The 20,577-nt window shown below is 32.3% G+C and overlaps 1 long non-coding RNA gene across 1 annotated transcript; it reads right to left on the reverse strand.

The window, feature by feature from the left end:
• Positions 1–367: 367 nt before the first annotated feature.
• LOC123658810 lies at positions 368–11,480 on the reverse strand. The gene is made up of 3 exons (XR_006743938.1): positions 11,452–11,480; positions 1,461–1,464; positions 368–442 (listed from the first exon to the last, which is right to left on the reverse strand). It is a non-coding gene; the product is annotated as an uncharacterized LOC123658810 (long non-coding RNA).
• Between the last annotated feature and the right edge of the window lie 9,097 nt (positions 11,481–20,577).

Here is a 20,577-nt window from a genome sequence, read left to right on the forward strand (position 1 = left end):
CGAGAAAATCGCTTGATAGTGCACATGAACATTTGGAAACAGAATCAAATGATAGATCAAGAAAAAATAATAAAATAAAATAAAATATAAGAGAAAAATATAAGAGAAAGTTCGGCTAGTTGCTAAAGGTTGCACTCGACGGCAAGGGGATGATTTTTTGGCACGAAATCGTCATTAAAAATATTTGTGTATAGAGAGAATGCCATGCCTGCAGATGTTTTTACGAAAGGTTTGGGTGCAGCGAAACATTATGAATGTTTAGGTAATCTAGGAATGATAAAGAAATCAGTACGATACGCTCACGACTTCGAGGGGAGGTGTTAAGATATACGAAGTTCCGTGAGCTAGGTTTTATATGTTGTTTATTGATAGAGTAATTGTTGTGTTTTTTAAGAATAATATTAGAGTTGTCACTTGATGTCACTAGCCGCGATAAGATCGTCTATATGTATTAAATATAAAACCAAATAATATAGTAATTAAAACCTGCGGTTTTATTTACGCCCTAACAACGTGTTTGCCGAGCAGAGAGAGAGAAAGAGAGAGAGAGCAGTTTCGCCGATGTGTACGACCAACTCACCCTCAATATTATAATGTGAATTTTCGTCGTTCGTTCTGTGTGTAAATCGCATAAACTGTTCTTTGATGAAAACCTGAAGTTTGATTAAGATATTCTTAAAACAAATTCTACATTCAAAGAGCCTTTAAGATTTCTAATTTTGTCTTTATTCAAATTTATTATTAAGTTTTTTTAACTGAATATTTTACTTTACTTAGTCTGTCTTAAATTATCTCTAATAAATAAAAAGTCACATTAGTAATATAATTTGTAGACGGTCAGCCTTTCGAGATAAAGCTCGAAGCACATATAGATAAAGATTATAATTAAGTAAACACAATGTTTTTATACATTGATCTCAATGTTATCAGTATAACAACGAAATGTTACTGGAAAGAAATCTGAAAAAAAAGAAGAGTAGGTATATAAACACGGAACAAGCTTTAGTACGCCCTGTCTGACAGCGCTCTACTTCCAACAGTTTCACTGTGTATACATGAAGTGCGGCACAAAGTGTTAATAAGTAAATTTTCTCTTTTGCCTGATACACAGTGGATTAACTAACGATAGAGCAGCGTGATAAATCCCAGTCCAATCCTCGGCCTAGAAATTTTCAAACCGACCGGTGAATGCTGTTCTTATGTAGGTTATGAAAATATTTTTGTGTAAGGTTCACTAAGATTCGGTCTCTTTTTGAAAAATTTCTATAAACCACCTGTCCTCGAGATTTCACACACGTTAATTTGGGAAGAATAGCCCATAGCTTGCCTTGGTAAATGGGCTATCCAAAACATTAAGAATTTTTTAATTCCAACTAATTGTTCCTGAGATTAGCGCATTTAAGCAAACAAACTTTTCAGATTTATAAAATTACTATACAGGATGTCCCAGGACTTTGTACTTTTCTTTTTTTAAGTACTTCTTTTATGTTTAAGCGCATGATTTTACTTTTAGGGTTTATTTGTGTATGTATTAGTTTCCTAACTAGCCAAGGTTTAGCTAAATTACAAAAAAATCAGGCGTTTATCTCAATTATTTACGAAGCTATGATAAAAATAGGGCTAAGGTCGAAAAACACGGAAATTTTTTAAGAAAAATTATATCTCCTAAACTATAAAAAATCGGATCATATACATAGGGGTGATTTGGAATCCCCAAGGGGTGTTCTAGCTCTGGACTTCCGCTTGACAGTCTTTCCTCGGACATATAACTGTATATATAACTTCCGTTATACGTCATAATTCCAGTCATGTTTCTATATAAAATATTTTATTGAAGTTTTCCCTTATCTTTTGAACAATTACCAAGTTGACAGGTTTCAATCACACCCCACATTAGGGAGTTTCCTCAAAGGGAAAAGTTAGAAGTCGGGTCAAAACGAAGATTAAGCTAGTTTAGTCATCAACATAGAAATGAATACATATATTTAAAAATGTCCTCAATAGTTTAAGTAATCCTCGACACAAATGTTTACATACACACATACAAACATGGAAACTAGGCGGCTTGCCTGGCTACCCAAATGGCGCTTACATATACTAATCAACCACGGTACACACGGTACATAATTGTACCGTGTTTTTTTATCATTGTATGTCGTATAAATTTATATAAGAAAGCATTTTATGAAGATATTTTTTACTAGAACATTGAAGTAAAGATTTATACACAATAGTTTTATTTACTTTGCTGCCTTTTGTACCTTATGATACTTTGTTAAAATCAATCTCATATGTATTATTTCTATTTTAGTGTACAATAAAGTGTATTGTTGTATGTTATGCGAATACATTTTACCGACATAAAGGGCACAACAATATATTAAGAATTATCACGTTGTAAGCGGTTACCGCGGCTCATCGGACGACCGTTCTGGTGTAATGGTGCGTGTGTCGTGTTGGCTATTAATATAATTCCGACGTGCCTAAGCACCAACGGTTGCGGGTTCGATTCTCACTCGGAGTGAATATTTTTGTTTATATAAATATTTACTTCCGGTCTGGTTGTTAGTCCTTGTGGGTCTCCCCACCGTACCTCGGAGAGCACGTTAAGCTGTCGGTCCCAGTTGTTATCATGTACACCTGGTAGAGATCGTTACTCATAGTAGGGAATATATCCGCCAACTCGCATTGGAGCAACGTGGTGGATTAAACTCTGATCCGTCTCCTACATGGGGAAAGAGGCATATGTCCAGCAGTGGGATATTACAGGCTGCAAAAGCGGTTAAGTGTCTGCAGAGAGAGTTACTTATTAAAAATGTAATAGCTATATCGTATAATCAAACCAGTCGAGTATTATATGTATCGACAAATAAAATTAGTTACTTATTCCGAACAAAATAGAGTTCACAAGCTTTGGAAGGCTCTGCACTGTACAGTGTAGCGAAATAAAACGATTTTAATAAAGAGTAAATCTTATGTATAAAATTTTTGTGTCACAATGTTAGTTACCATACTCCTCCGAAATTGCTGGACCGATTTTTATAAAATTTTGTGTGCCTGTCGGTTAGGTCGGAGAATTGGCCAATATCTATTTTTCATACCCCTAAGCTACAAGGGCAAAACAACGTTCGCTGGGTCAGCTAGTTTTCATACAAAATGTGTCATATAACACGTCTAATTATTGTTAAATATAATCAGCAGGTATCCTAATTATGCGGTGTCATTGTCGCCTGGTTTTGCATATTTAAAATTTAATCTCTACCATTTAGATTTATTCTGATATGTACCTACTACAAATTGGAAAATAATATACACCTTGAAATTAAAAAGTCTGTATCTGTTTCTTGGCAAGCGTGAATGTGCTTATACAAAATAGACAATAATAAAAAATACAATGGAGTTGTGTACTTTACGGACGGTGATGAAAGCATCTATTTATACATATGCATGTATAACTCGTCTCGTAAAAATAATTAAGACTGATAACTATGTATTACTTAAATATAAAAAAAAAGGTTCTAAATTCGACTGTACTATTTATGTTACCTTATAACTTTTTAGTAGCTGTACCTATTATATTCATGATTTTTTTTGAACGAAAACGGGTGCTTTTCACGTTGTCTTATTTAAATTTAATAGATACCTGATAAATACTTTTTGATTTATCTTTAACTTCGTGCGCGTGGAATTCAACAAAAAACTTATTGCTCAATTCGCAGAGTCATAAAAAAATTCTAAAATAAAAGCCTAACTAGCCTAAGTTACTCCTTACTATATAAGCTATCTGCCAGTGAAAGGCCCATCAAAATCGGTCCTGCCATTTCAGAGATTAGCCGGAACAAACAGACAGACACAAATTAAAAAATAAATGTTATATTGGGCTATGTATCGTGTATCATCCATATGCATTTATACTCTATATATTTATATATTTATAGTCAATGCTATTATACTCCAATTTTATCTATTTGTATAGATAATTAATATTAATTTCATTAACTGTTTTACCGAAAACCTACGTTCGTTATAAATATAAATAAAATTAGAATGTCTGTTTGTAATATATAAATAACTAAATTCATATATATATGTATACACGGTACATATAAAAAAATCTGTCTGTTTGTTCCGGCTAATCTCTGAACAAGGCTGGACTGAATTTGACGGAACACGCACTTAGAAATTTATTTGTTTTATAACTCTGCGAATTGAACAATAAGTTGTCTGTTAAATTTCACGCGCACGAAGTTGCGGGTACAGCTAGTATGTAATAAAATTTAACGAAAAAAACATGACACACTATCGACTACTACATGCACGGCTGCGTATCCCCAGATTGCGACAACAGGCATGCAACATAATCTAAGCCATTTTAAGTACCTCTATGGGTTACGTATCAATGCGAGATTGAACGTTTTATAAAAGTTATCACTGTCTATAGTCATAACGTAAAGTCAAGGTACGTACAACGTACTCGTATGATTAATTTAACGGTTATTTAGTCCATAGCCATTACTTTCATACTAATACTATATGGATGCAGAAAAAAATTTCGCGTATTAATTTATTGTTTTATTACGAAAGCTAAATCAAACCAACCCTCCCATTAAAGCGGCTGAAGGCTCCCGCAGGGGTTTGGTCGGTACTGCACCCCCAAGTGCTGAAGCCGACATACGGTCTAGGACTGCCTACCCGGGCGTCCTGGATATCATCCGTAAATGGGTTGCCCTGCGATACCAAAAAAAAAACGTTTGTCGTTTAACGTGTACGCACTAATGTTCAAGATCAAATGTTTAACAAACATGACAGATTTTGAAACGAGTTTGTATAATATTACAACTAGTTTTTTTTTTTATTCGTCAACCAAAATACATTTTTACAATTTTGTTTTTATATGACGTAAAAAGTAATATTGACGTTTATAGAGCTTAATTAAAAAGATTAAAATAATAACTACTTATAAGCCAATGGGGTGGATCATGTTTCATGTGATGATGGTGACGCAATCAACCTTTAATTAGGCACATCAAAAAACAGCAGTCCTTAACCGTGTTGGATCCCTCCCACCTTCGTAAGTAATAATAATTAGCAAATATTACTAAAAAGTAGCCCCCTGCCCTTATAAAGAATATTTTATCGTTGTCGACAAAAATTTAAATTTAAAAAGTTATGAAAAATTAAAAATTAATGTAGTGCGAACGTCACATTTGTCATACCCTATCCCCCCTTGTCATACCTCATCACGCTTAATAATGCCTCCCTCCCCCTTGTTTGCAAACGTGTTTTATGGATGACCTCTAACAGAGATAAAAATTTAATATAAACGAATTTTTTGTAGACAATATAATTGCTTACATCGAGTAATAAACAGTTTTAATATCTCGAAATTGATAACATAATAAAAAAAATTTCAAAAACTATAAAATACAAAAATGTACCCAACTAAATTTAAACTACGCTAGTAATCGTTCGGGGTTGCAATGACCCTAAGTGCTACCGCACACCATGTCTAATAACTTCCACCGTGTAGACGTTACAGAGGGAGGAGCGACTAACGAGCTAGGAAGCTATCAGAAATGACAAGTTGCTAGTGTAAATGCCTAAAAAAAATATCAACCACTAAAGACCAACTGGGTTGTGGCAGACCCCCCGCGCTCAATTAAATAATATGTGTCATTCGTTTAGTAAGTTACTGAAGAGGGCGAACGCAGACAAAGGTTGACGTCATCATAAAGAGAGTCACGAGGAACTTTTGATTACTGAAAGTTTAAGGACGTTAGAGCACCAACAACATTAGAAGCATGTAGTTTTTACTTTTTTGTTAATTAATATCGTTATTTTTGCTAGAATTATACTTATTGTTTTATATTAAATATTATAATATAATTGGACATATGTCCCGCATCACAGAAATAATGTACAAGACAAAATAACAAATAACTTATTTTTTAACTTGTTCTTCCAAAAAAGGAGGAGGTTTTCAATTCAACTGTATTTTTTTAATGTTTTTTTTTTTCAGGACTTTTGATTGGGTAAACAGATTTTGATGATTTTTATTTTAATCGAAAGGTGGTGCATGTGATGTGGTCCCGTTTAAATTTAATTGAGATTGAGGTCTAATATGTGTATTTACATGATTATTTTTTCATCGACCTACGCTGTATACCGCATAACTTTTCACTATGTAAACCAATTTTGATTATTCTTATTTTATTCGAATGCTGATGCTTGTCTTTTTCTTCTTCCTTGTTCTACTTCCCATAAAATATAATATTTGTTAACACGAATTTACTTACCCATTTTTTCGACTTCTTACGTTCTATTACTTGTCGATGTAATTGAAGTGAGTTTCTTTTTTGTTTGTGAGCAAACACAATTATGTGCAGATTTGTTTCTCAGAAGTATATAGATTTGGAGGCGATTATCTGGCTTCTAATGAGATGTACTTTTTAATTAACGATGTGATTTTCATTTGTTACAAACCAAATAATCTAAATTCGACGTAATTTGGTACATAGATAGGTAAATTGGGAACAGATATCAAGAAAAAGCTTGAAACAGTTGAAATGCAATATTGAGTTGAAGGCAATGAAAATTTGTACGAAAATTTAAATAAATAATTACATAATAATCAAAAATAATTTATTATTGTTCCAACATTTTTGAAATTGCAGCCTCTCTATATATGTATATATAGAGAATATATAAAACAGGCAGTGAAACTTCGTATAAAATTCTAGTTCGTAATTAACGAAAAGTAAGTTTAAACAGCTATATGTCTTATTTGAAAAATAAGAATATAAAAAAAAATACTTTCAAAAGTAAAATAATATACCCGCACAAATTTGAAAGAACAAAATGGTAGATTATATTTCGAAAATTAGTGCTATAATATTATCCTTGAATATATTTTTATTTTCCTTAAAAAGAAACCATTTAATGTTATTCAAATAAGCATTGTATTTTAAATTTCTCGAGACGCCATCGTCAAGATCATCAAAAATCATAACTAATTATCTTTTCCATGTCCTTACGATTCCCCATGTTTTATTTTCGAGTAATTCGTGACCGAGAACAAAATGTTAGCTACATGTAAGCGGATCATCTCTTATTATGACCCATGGTTGTTTCACATTCGATACATCCTAATTATCAATCGTTCAATTAATTTTCATTTAAGAACTATTTCTCATTATCCCTCATTATTTCTTAATTGCTTATTACTATTATATGTTTAATGCAATGTGTTATAGAGACTTCAACAACGTGTTTATTTTAAAATTAAAATAAATTTTTTCACTTGTGTCAAAGCACTTTCTTTAAATATCTATTTTAAACTTTGACCTCTCTTAAATAAATAAATAAAAAAAATATTAACAATATTAAAGTGGAAGAAAACACGCACACATTTTTTTAAGTTTATATTCTAGTTTTTATGTTATCTTATATGAATTACTAATATCGTATTTACATTACCTTATTGGGATTTTTAACGGCACTACATACCGTATATTAAGATTTCAATAATACTTATACCTGTAGCACCTCCTTTTTTCGGGTTAAAATCTTAAGATATTTAAAAAAAAGGAAATGAAGAAAGAATTAATTTCTGTAAACATTTATCCATTTCTTTAATAATTATAACATTATGTAATTTGCCTTTTATGTCCCACCTAAAATACTCCGACAACTATGCCGGCTGTTAGATGTAAGAGTCTATAGAATACAATTGGGAAAAAAATTCCCTGTACCGAGAATTTCAACACTGTATAACAGCATCACGAAAAGAATTCCAAGCATTGATATATGCCATGACGAGCTGCCCCAATTTAAGCGTAACGTTACCTGTTTGTCAGATGTGTCCTTTTCATTGCAATGATATAAGTTAAATTATTGAGTGTAATTTGACTGTGATTTGTAACTTTTCAATTGACTTATAGTTAAGTTTTTAATTTTAATTTTTGATTTTAATTTTTGATTATTCGATTTTTGATTTTTAATTTTTGATTATAAATTTTTATTTTTTTAATTTTAATAGTATAAGTATTTCTAAATTGTTACTGGATTAGCACATAAACTTGATACATATTAACGATATTGTAATTATGAATTTTTATTAATGATTGCTTATTGATTATTTTTTTTAATTTTTTTATTTACTCATTAACTAATTGTACTTGACGTGATAATGCATGTTGTGATAACCTATAATTAAAAGAGCATTGACATCCTATTGTAAACTCATGTGTAACAAACTATTATTAATGTATCTTTTGTTGGTTATCCTTTAATAAATCAATAAATAAATAAATAAGTGATAACGTTAATACAGGCAAGTTTTTAGCGTAAAAAAAAAACCATGAGATAAATATTGCAAAACCAGTTTTCATGGGCTTAATCCATGTCGGACCCTCAACAGTCATTTAATAGAAAAGAGTGGATATCTTATTGAGATAGCATTTGAGGAAAATACGTTTTTTTCCCTGAACATTTTAATTCGCCATCGAACTAGTATTTGGGCGTAAGGAGTGTTTGCAATTCAATTTAATGAAGCTTTAATTCTTCATGAAGACATAATTGTATTTTATTCATATTTAGTTAACATTTAATTATTTAAAGTTATTGAAACAGTTGTTATATGTGAGAAAAAAAAAACTTGAAATTCATCTGAAGATATTGTTTTAGGAACAAAATTTAAATAATTTTATGTAATATTAAAAATTTATAAGTAATAGTTTTCACTTACATATTTTTGTGATTCAATGTTCGATTTCAAAACCAACACTTTACAATGCGATTTTACGTTCAAAATCAAAAACACTAATTAATTATGCATGACACTTGTTCACACTGTTTAATATTTAGCGCGGTTACAAACTTTGTACCAGTGATTTTGTTAACAGATGACGCAACGTTTCAGTTTGAATTCTTGGATACGACTGGCGTCAAACGGATCACCCAGTGTTGTTCGGTATATTGAAATACATAGAACCGTAAAGAAAAATATGATATTTCCTTTAGCCTTTTACAACAATTAATGTGGTAAATTTTTTATATAGGTAGCATTATAAGACGCTTAGAAAGACGACTGATAGAACATAAACTCAGATTATAATATATTCAGATTAGACACGTTTGTATTGTTGGTGTTTCGTTTGGTTTAAACGTAATAAGTGTGTTTTCTATGTTCATATATTTACTGTTCGCAAATATATATTTTTTTAATTTGTGAATCGCTATTTTACAAATATTTTTGCTTTGCTTGCTTTGGTTTTTCATTGAATAACCGCGAATCATCGAAAATTGCTAGATCTATGTTAGTTAAAATTTGGTACAAAGGTAGATTATAATTAAGAGACATAAGCTAGGTAAGTATTTCAGACAATATTCAGGATGCATTGCTCGAAGACTGCTGTCTTCAAGCATTGCGTAACCTTCGAAGTGAAGAATCATCGAAGCCTGCCAAATGCACGTCCAGCCCAACCTCCGAATACTCCTATCGGCTTTCTTCACGAAGTTGTTTCGGCTTAGTTGAATAGTATGGCGTGGGTAGACTTAATCCTGAATAACTTATAGGAGGTTACCATCGACCGATACCGGTATGGGGTATGACTTAGTATAAAAAAAATAACTTTTGTTTTGTCTAAATTCATACCGAGACTGACTCGGCGGGAAGACTCGTTTATGCTGCCCAGCAGTTTGCTCAGCTCCTCCAAAGTCTCTGCAAAGATGATTATATCGTATAATTAGATGGACAGGTCTATTTCCTGTGAGTCAGATACGTTATTCGTTGCCTGTTTTCAACTGCATATTTACGTATGTACGAGTACGTACGTATATTTGCTTTATTTTCCATGCGGTAATCTGCTTTTGGGAATATAAAATACGGGCCCTGATTTTTACAATCGACTAACCATATTTGAATGTACTAACATTATTATGTATAGAAAAGCTTGTCAACAGTATTTAGATTTTATTCAGATTATATCTATGAAAAATATGATGTACAAATGAATTTTATGTTGGATTCTTTTTTTAAATTTGTACATAGTGAAAGTAAGTTCTAAAGATTATTTTTGAAAGGTTTTAATTTTTGTTTAAAACTTCTATCTACTACAATATAATAAGTTTATGTAGAGTTAATATTTTCAAGTTGCAATTTTATTTGCGATTATAATACCTATGGTATTACATTATTCTACAAAAAAGGCTGTAGTTTTGTTAGTGGGTAATAATACACTTTATACATAGAGAAATGCTATTTACGCACCAGCCCCGCCATCCGAGGGCGACGGAAGTGTGAAACTCTCAGCCAACTGCCAGACTATCCACCAAAACCACCATCTGATTTTCGGTGGCATCGTAGTGGGGACGCCCTGGGAATGCTTTCGCATTCTATTATGACGCCCCCGGCCTTTCGGCCCCATCGGAAGGGACGCTCAACCAGTCCAAGTTAATCCCACCGCTATCTACAGGAGGGAGACGAGATCTAGGAGCATTCCACCGTCTAAGGCCAGGCAGCTATGAGGTTAAGGTCGTCCTCGGTCGTCGGAATGTACAGAGCAACTGAGTAAAGTTCTAGGGAGACCAGAGGAACCCGGCTGTCATGCGCTTTCACGCCAAAGGGCGAGCGAGCGAACCCACCCGCTTTGTTCCTCTAGTGCAATCGTGGATCCACCCTGATAAAACCAAAGTAGTACCTGGAATGCACCCTTACCTCCCCGAACCCCCAAACCGACCCATCCGCGCCGAGAGACGCGGCGGCGTTCCTCTATCCGCCACTTGGGGACGCGCCTAGTAGGAGATTCAGCAACTCCTTGGAGGTACCTGTTTCCTTATGATAATCGAGATGAGGTGTTGGTAGCAAATTTTATGAAAATTAGATTTATATCTGTTTTATTATTCAAAGGTTCTTGATTTCGTATGTATATATTTTCACATAAAATCTCTAAGCTGAAAAGTTAGAACAAGTAGTGAGAGAGAGAGAGAAAGACACTGTTTAATACTGTTGACTCGTTAAATGAGTTTTCAAATCTCGCCATGAACTTTCGCTTAATTTCTTAAAAAATAATACTTATACTATTTTATCTTTAAGCTTTACTTTAAAAAAAAGTACATCAACAAAGATATTTAGACAACGCATTTTAGACTATATATAAGGGCTGCTCTATTTAACTGAAGACTTACAAATCATAAACATGATCAAAATTTTTTCATTCTTTATCTACTTAGATTTTTATACTTGTTTCGTAAAATATCAACGACTTGATATCACTAATTTATTTATAAAATTATATAAATTTAAAAATCGCTCGCTATTGCTTAAAAAATACCAAATTTAATCAACTTGTTCTAAAAATACAATTCATTTCACTTTTTTAATCGGGATAGGTTTTTGAAGAATAAAGCAAAAACCACGCTTTAACTCGAAAAACATAATGCTTAAAATACGTTTTTTTTTTATGTCACTAGGTCGGCAACTAAGCGTACGGCTCACCTGATGGTAAGCGATTACCGTAGCTTATAGACGCCTGCAACACCAGAAGCATCGCAAGCGCGTTGTCGACCCAATCCCCAGGAGCTCTGGTCACCTTACTCACCAACAAGAACACAATACTGCCTAAAAACAGTATTATTTTGCTGTGATCTTCTGTAAGGTCGAGGTACTTCCCCAGTCGGGCTGCTTCATATTTTGAGCAAGAAATTCCTGCTGTGCCCTACCTCAGTTAAATAAATAAAATACGTACTTTAATCTTGTTACTATTATTAATGTAATAGTTTAAATAACTTTTTTACTCAATCCTATCAAAACGGCTGAGTGGATGAAATTCAGCACAGGGATATGTTAGATTATAGATTACACAAGGCAAAGGATTGTCATGATTTTTGCATAGTAGCTATGAGACAAAACAATCACTCTTATAGTTGTTGTCTTTCTTCGCGTGTATTTGTCTTTATGCTTACACGACAAATATCTATATGACCAATACTCTTCAGCCTGTAATATTCCCCATACTGGGCATACACCTCTGTCTCCATGTAAGAGAGGCATCAGAGCTTAATCCACCACGCTGCTCCAATGCGGATTAGCGGATATATTCCCCACTATGAGTAACGATCGCTATCAGGTGTACATGATAACAACCGGGGCCGACGGGTTAACGTGCTCTCCGAGGCACGGTGGGGAGACCCATAAGGACTGCATAAACACCCAGACCACGGCAAACATCTGCATGGCCAATACAAATGTTTGTCACGTACGAGGATCGAACACACAACCGCCAGCGCAACAGGTACAATCCATGGCTGTGACCATTGCGCCAACGCGACGTAACTAATACAAATGCTTGTTATTTGTTGGAATCGAACCTGCAACCACAAGCGCACCAGCCAGCACTAAATATTTAAGTCACTAAAAAGTTAAGCAATTAATACTTCAATGATTTTTTTTTTATAACTTTTGTAAAAGGGTCAGTTTTCTTGTTTCTTTAAACGCTTTAACCACGGCATTTAGGCTATTTAAAAATTCTTATTGTGTTCGAATGTTTGTTTACAGAGGAGGTTTACCTTTTTAGCTTGGCTTAGCTTTACATAATAAAACATTACCTCTGTCTAAAAATACATTTATCATAATTCTAATATTAATTTTGATAAAATTCCATTGTAATAGGTACAGTTAATTTTATAAATAAGTAGATACAATTACTAAGTACTAAGTATGTTACGTTGTTATTTATGAATATAAAAAACATATATAAAATCGTTGAGCCATTGACTCATCACGATATCTTAAAGCCGCTGGATGCAAGAGCATGAAATCTGGTAGGGAAGTAGTATATAGTTAGTAGACGTCCACTAAGAACGGATTTTTCGATAGGGCTGCGTTCCAAAGGCGGTCCAAGGGCTCTTACAAGTTTGTAGGAAAGTGTTTAATTTTTGTGGCACAAACACGAATTTTGGCCGAGAGATAGTTTTTAAATAGTTCATTTCATTTCATACTACCGTCAAAGGTTCCTACCTGCCTTGTCTGCCTAATGGCAGTAACCGCTTTTTACTGCTTTTGTAAAATTTTGACGTCGCAACATTTCTTCTGAGATAACAATTGTAAAATATATCATTAAATCTTTTTATGCATAAGTATTATAATATCATTTATATAATTCAAACAAATCCAAAACATCGGATTCAATTATTTAAACTTCACTGCCTTTTATCCACGGCAACACGGCGGGACGGTAGCGTAATGAACGTAACAGAGCAAAGTATTTCACCACATTATTTGATCTTTTGACCTCATTTGATGACAAAAACCTTCACTATATCCTTGTTTCTGAGTTGTAGCTGTTTGCCTTCCACTTCATATTCCTAACTGAGTTTTCGAATAATCGTGTTTTCTATTTGTCTACGTTACTAAATTGTCTTGCACATAGTTTGTCCTAGATATGTCTTAAATCTGTACCTAGATTTAACTATCATTTTAATTTCTGCTATGTATATTATTCAATTATTCTCTATTCATTTATTTATTTATTTTTATAATACTTTATTGCACAATACATTAAAGAATTGTACAAAAGGCGGGCTTAATGCTTTTTTTACGTTTTTCTTCTCGACTTCTAAGTCTTCTACAGCAGTTTATTTGTGTTTTCCTTTATTTATTTATTTATTTATTAATACATATTAGATGACATATAATTGAGCAGACACATTACGTTATTCATAATTTTTCAGCAGCTGACTTTATATTATTAATATGATAATAACACAGCTATTGTATAAACGTAAAATACGCTATAAACGTGTAATAGGTGCTATTTTTCCTAGTTTAGTACGATTTCTAGTAGTCGCAAATAGTGCACATGGGTTGCGAGGTAGTCTTCTTGCTGAACTGACTGACTGACTGACATCGCTGCAAATTACTATCCATTCTATATATTATTTTATTATTGTTACTTTCTTATAACACACCTCGGATTATTTCAGTGGAAATTTACTTTTGGAAGGGTTTGAAACTTCTGAGTGAAACTTTTGTTAACAAAGTGAAAAACTGTGTACATATAATTGTATTTAGCTTCAATGCGCAGTAAATGTTAAGCCAATTCAGATAACGAACTCTTTTCCTTTCAGATGTAAAAAAATAAAACTTATAATGATATTTATGTCCAAAGTGTTAACAAAGTAAAGTATACGATGAATTAAAAATGTATTTTAGTATGTAGGTACATTTTTTACTCATTAACTTCACAAAAAAATATATGGCTTTTACTTCCTTAAAGATAACCATTATGACGTTATATGATGATGGTACAGTATTTTAACCTTGAGTAAAAAGAACGGCCGCATTAATTACTATTTATATCTAATGGAATACATAATCATGTCATAAGCATAATTCTCAACACAACATAATTCTCGTCTAATCTGTTCTCTCTTATCTTACAAAATGTAGAAATTGTGTTAAATTTCAGAATCAACTACATAATAACTAAATAATCATAATTAGTGTAAATGACCGCTCTGGTGTAGTGTTGCACCGTGTTGGCCCCTGCACAATGGCGGTCACGGATTAAAATTTATACTTATAAAAATATTTATTTTCGGTCTAGGTGTCTCTCCTTGTATATCTGTCTGCCGTGTCTCGGAGAGCACGTTAAGCTGTCGATCCCGGTTTCTATCATAGACACCTGATAGCGATTGTTATTCATAATAATAGGGATTAGGGAATATATCCGCCATCTTACAATGAAGCAGCGTGGTAATCCAAGTTGCTCCGATCCTTCGGCTACATGGAGAAATATATTATTGTCAATGATACTACAACAGTAGTTCTTAGGGATAAATTGGGATTCAAAACTTCAGTGGAGGTCCCATTTCCAGTTACAAAAGCTCACATTTGACCGATGTTGCTCCTGTTCGTTTAATATAATTTAGCTGTTTCCATAGTATTATGTCTCAAGGTCTGTTACTGGGGGTAATGCTACAGATATTGAAACTGTATTTATTTTGCAAATAAAAGGCTATTTATATTTAGGGGGAGGAGGATACTGGCGTCTGCAACACAGGGCAAACTAGTGCAGGAGTCAGAGTAATCTGTATTGTATAATTTATGATTGTGTCCAATAAAGATTATTATTATTATTATTATTATTCGCGGCATTTATGATGTCGAAACTCGAGTTTCCCTGCGGAATATTTTTCATAAGGTAGACATATTAACAATTATTTCACAATGTATTTATAACAATATTATGTATATTCACAAGAATATCGATTGTTTTAATATAAATAATAATAATCGCAGTATAAACACGAGAAGGAATAACGAAATTGAAACTCCACATTACCGACTGCGTTAAGTAAACGTCTGTTTTTTGGGTTATGGTATTCGCATGTATAATAAAATTCCACGAACAATATTGAAATTGTCTGAGAATAAATATGAAGTATGTATTGAAAAGAAATTAAATACTAAAGATTATTATTCGGTCCAGGACATAGATGATAAGGATGAGTGGACTTAGTGACTTTTCGAAGGTGCTTTTGAAGCCTATTTGAATAAAGATATGTTTGATTTTAAATAGGCTTATGCACAGCATTGGAATGTGAAGGCTGAATCAATAAAACATTTGTGTTTGAACACATTTAATCATATTTACTTTATAGAAACATTTTGTCGTAAGCAAATTATCAATGATTCAAGATCGTTCCACTCATATATACTTTTGGAAATTACTATAAAATTTATTTTTTACTATAAACATTCTTGGCACCATTCCACGCGGACATAATTTGTTCCATAACTATCTGTAAATATTTAGTTCTTAAGTTCTGAATTGTAAATCATATAAAATAAAAAGTATATAAACAAGGTTTAAAGTCGGTTTTTAATTACTTACTTAATTTTTATGTGACAATATCGTTTCGGCTGCAATCGGGGTGCTCAAAATATGGAGTAAGATATTTCCAGCTGTTTCCTACCTCAATAAAAAACTTGATAACATATGCAAAAAGTAAAGTATAGCTCTATTAAAATGTTAAATTTTAATGTTAAAACACATGGCATTAATAATTGCAAGGACGAAGTGAGTATTAATTTTTCTTCTTTACAGAACTTTGAGGAGGTCCTTCTTTAATTTAAATAAAATCGTTCGAAACTTTGTTGATAAAATAAAATAATTGTGTTTGCTCGCAAACGACTAAAAAACATTGACAGTAATACAAAGTAAGTAGACAAAAAAAAGAGAATCAATTAAAACAAAATTCATCGAAATCGGTCCACCCAGTCAAAAGTTCTGATGTAACATTAAAAAAACATACAAACGAATTGAGAGCCTCCTCCTTTTTTGGAAGTCGATGATTAAAAGTAATCAGATGCACTGAATTTATAGGCACCGATATATTCCTGACATAATATGTAACTTTTCTGCTGTAGAAACGATAATAATAAATAAATAAATTAATTAATATTTAATACACGGTCATCTGTTCCTAAAGTAAGCAACTTAATGCTTATGTTATGGGTAACATGTAATTATTTAAGGTTTGTAATTGTACTAACACTAGATTATAAGACAAAATATAAGATAAAAATAAATAAATAAGACACTGTTACTAACACTATATGGGCTAGTCCCGAAATAAGATTATTATAATTATTATTATTATTAAAATTTTCGTACAGCCAATATTATTTCTAAAAACATTTATAAACAGTTTTCACTTACAACCTTCTCATGAATTTATTAATGTTACGAGAAAAAGTGACGACGGGTTGGTGCAACGATCACAGCACTGGTTTATGGCTGTTGCTCTGGTGGTTTCAGGTTCGATCCCGCACATGACAAACATTTGTATTGGCCATATAGATGTATGCAGTGATCTGGGTGTTTGTGCAGTCCTCGTGGGTCTCCCCACCGTGCCTCGAAGAGCACGTTAAGCCATCGGTCCCGATTGTTATCATGTACACTTAATAGCAATCGTTACTCATAGTAAGGAATGTATTCGCCAATCCGCATTGGAGCAGCGTGGTGGATTAAGCTCTGATCCTTTTCCTACATGAGGAAAGAGACCTATGACCAGCAGTGGGATATTCGGGCTGAAGCGACGAGGAAAAATAACGAGTTTTAAGAACATGATTTTCGTTAGAGTTATCGTTTGGTAATACAAACGTTTTACAAAATAAATATAATATGTCGCACAGATAAAAAATGAATTTCATTTTGTGAGAGTAAGCCACAGCCTCCTTGGAGGTGGCCAATAAAATAAGTTGGAATTTGTACTGAGGCAGAAACCGAATTCAAAACTTGTGAGGATGAAGTAAAACAGAACTTTGTGCAGAATATATTATTATAGTAACTGAGTAAAAGAGCAATGTGGTACCAATTCTCAGTAGCCTACTTGCTAAATCTGTAACAAATTTACATGAATTATGTTTGAGTGATAAATAGTTACTTTGTACAATAAGTTTTCAAAGTTGTCTAGATATATTTAAGTAGTTACAAGTTTTATTTTTATTTTTAAATATTACCTGTACCGTATAGGTACTTAAAAAAATTCTGTACTTCATATATGCTAGTCAAATTATCGTTATGCTTATATAGATCTGCTTACTTAAAAATTTAATCAAAGAGGTTCACCACCATACAATTTTTTTATTATATAACCACGAATGATATTAAGCAAAAATCAAAAAAAAAAAATATCACACGAAGCCGCAAATTTTTCCATGTTCAATATCAACTTCCCGCTGTTCCAGACTACAACGTAATACATACTAGAACGTATAATACATCGAGATCTGTTTAACCATTCTGACTTGATTAAATAACAAACATATAAATATCTTTCATCATATCTATGGTCTTAACTTTCGCATATGTAACCGTGACATGAGCGTTTTTCAAAAAAAAAAAACGTGTTTTGTCTTTAAAATTACTTCTATTGATGATAAGAGTAAAAGGAATTTGTGTGAGATAAAAGTAAGGGCCATTTTGATTTTCTTTTACGTTTTTTTTTTTTCTCCAGGGAAGCACTACAGATATTTTTTAACTTGAAAAGGGGTATAAAATTTTATTAATGTCCTTGAGAGTTCAATACGGGATTTCTTAACTCAAAAATTCTTTCTTAATTTGTGAAAGGAATGGACAAATGAAAAAATAAGTACATAAATAAAACTGACAGTAGTAATCGTAATTTTCTAGTGAGAAGAGAAGGTAGGTAAGAGTTGTTATTTTAAAATCTATAGTACACATATCGATACAGTCTATCTAATATTATAGTGATTATAAGTAAAGAACCTTTTGCTTTTTACTTGTAAACATCTCTCATTTTAAATAAAAGAACATAAAATTAGTATTACTTTTAAGGAATTTTAATAAAAGTTCATGGCAAATTTGCAATATTCTGTTGTTAAAAATGTGATAATATATATGAAAAAAAAAAATAAGAAACTACGAAAAATAAACAGACTGTCAATGCATACCTTAACTATTCGGATTAGGGATTTTGTATCAAAATCTAATACATACGAAATCAAAAACCTTTGAATAATAAAGCAAGTATAAATGTAATTTCCATAGAATTTGCTACCAATACCTTAACTTACCATAAGATAACAGGTATTTACATGGAAAGGATTTAAGTGTGTTAGCTACTAACAAAACTACAGCCGTTTTGTATGTTGCCTTATTTATTAATTACTATTTTTAACCCGCGGATTCGCTTGAATTAAATTTTTTATATAAAAAGTATCCTTCTAATACCTCCAAAAATATGTGTACAAATGATGATGATCGGTTAAGTAGTTTTCGTGTGAAAGCGTAACAAACAAACTTACATTCACATTTATAATATTAGTAGGGATATTATATATAGTATATCGATTAGTTGAAAATATTTACTCTATATATTATCAAAATGATACAATTATACACGACATAAATATTTAGTTAGAGAAAGTTATGAGATTAAAAGAAATACTGCAAAATAGTATTTTAAATATTTCTGACTATTTATTGAAAAAAGATTCACAATAAATTTATTTGTATATTAAAATGTATATGTTATTTTATTATATTTTTATTCTATAAAATAATACTGCTGAGAAGTGATACTGAATACTGAATACATTCAAATATGGTAAGTCGATTGTGAAAATCAGGACCCGAATTCTACATTCTCGACCCAAAGGCAGATTATCACGTATAGGGCACAATGGGGTAAATACATACATAGTTTTATATAGGTAACAAACTAAGAATAGTGTCTAAATTATACAAAATAGGTCTTTCTATCTCATTTCCGAAAAAGTTCGTTTACTTGGTCAGGTTGTTTATTAAATACAAGTCTCGAAAAATCGATAAAAAAATTAATTAAGATTTTTGCCTGAACAACTTTTATTTCATTTTTTTTTTTTGAACAAACTGATCTCATTGTTACGATATAAAACTATTTTTAAAACAGACTTTTTAGTTTCATGCATAAGTAGCTGTGAAACGTAACTTCTCCGAGTCCGAGCAATACATAATAGTTTTAATTTTGTAATATATAATTATACTAAAACTATACCAAACGCATTTCAATACATTTAAGATATTTTGATTTTTTTAGTAAGTCACTCTTTATACCGTACCAAAACCAAAATCATATTTCTTTTATTTTATCTATCTGTCAGTATATATTTTATTCACGCTTTTTATAACGACAATTTGAATAAAATATTTTTCGTGGAGTTCATACTACAATCTAAAACATTTTATACTTTTTGGCCCAAAATTCAGCTAGCTTCCATTCGCGCAGAAAATGAAAGTCAGGGGTGCCAACTCTCGGTGACCTCCTCGTGGTGCATACTCAACAACAGTATGGGCAGCAGTTCCACAGTTCTTACCACTGTGGAAGGCGTCTAAGGCGTGGAAGTGTTGCCACGCCCAGAGTTGCTGCCTAGCACGTCTAACGACCGACAAGTGCTTGGGCTCCAGATACCTCTCTGACCTGTCGGAGTGAACCCGTGAGCGCATACCTGGTGGTTGCCATTGGAGAACATTGTCGTTATAGAAGCTGAGATTTCAGAAGAGATCTCACTTCTATATAAAGTACTCGGATATACTACTAAAACATAGCTTAGATCTCATAAAAAATCGTACGAATAATCTATATATATAAAAAAAAACTTTAAAATTTACTCTATTCAATAAAAACTTTTACATTCGAAAGCATACTTGGAACATTGACATTTTGAAAATCAATACGTTGCTATTTACTCTATTTACAGACCGCATTCAACTAATACGACACTGGTAATAAACAAGCTACGTAAATGCATTACTAGGTTTGATACTGAACACAATTTACTTATGATAGGAGACAATAGTATCGATTTAAAATCACAGGTGTCGTACAAGGACACATATTTGGAAATACTGAGCGGAATAGTTGTGGATTGTGTGCATTTGCAATTTGATTAGGTTTACTCGAATAGAATTTTTTTTTTTTGTAAAACTTGTCTTGACTATAATTTCTTGCGTTTTTTCACATTACATCTGTACTCGTCAGTAACTGAGTGTTCGCAGGCAATCATAC

Source organism: Melitaea cinxia, chromosome 13, assembly GCF_905220565.1.
Source record: "Melitaea cinxia chromosome 13, ilMelCinx1.1, whole genome shotgun sequence".
NCBI classification, from domain to species: Eukaryota; Metazoa; Arthropoda; class Insecta; order Lepidoptera; family Nymphalidae; genus Melitaea; species Melitaea cinxia.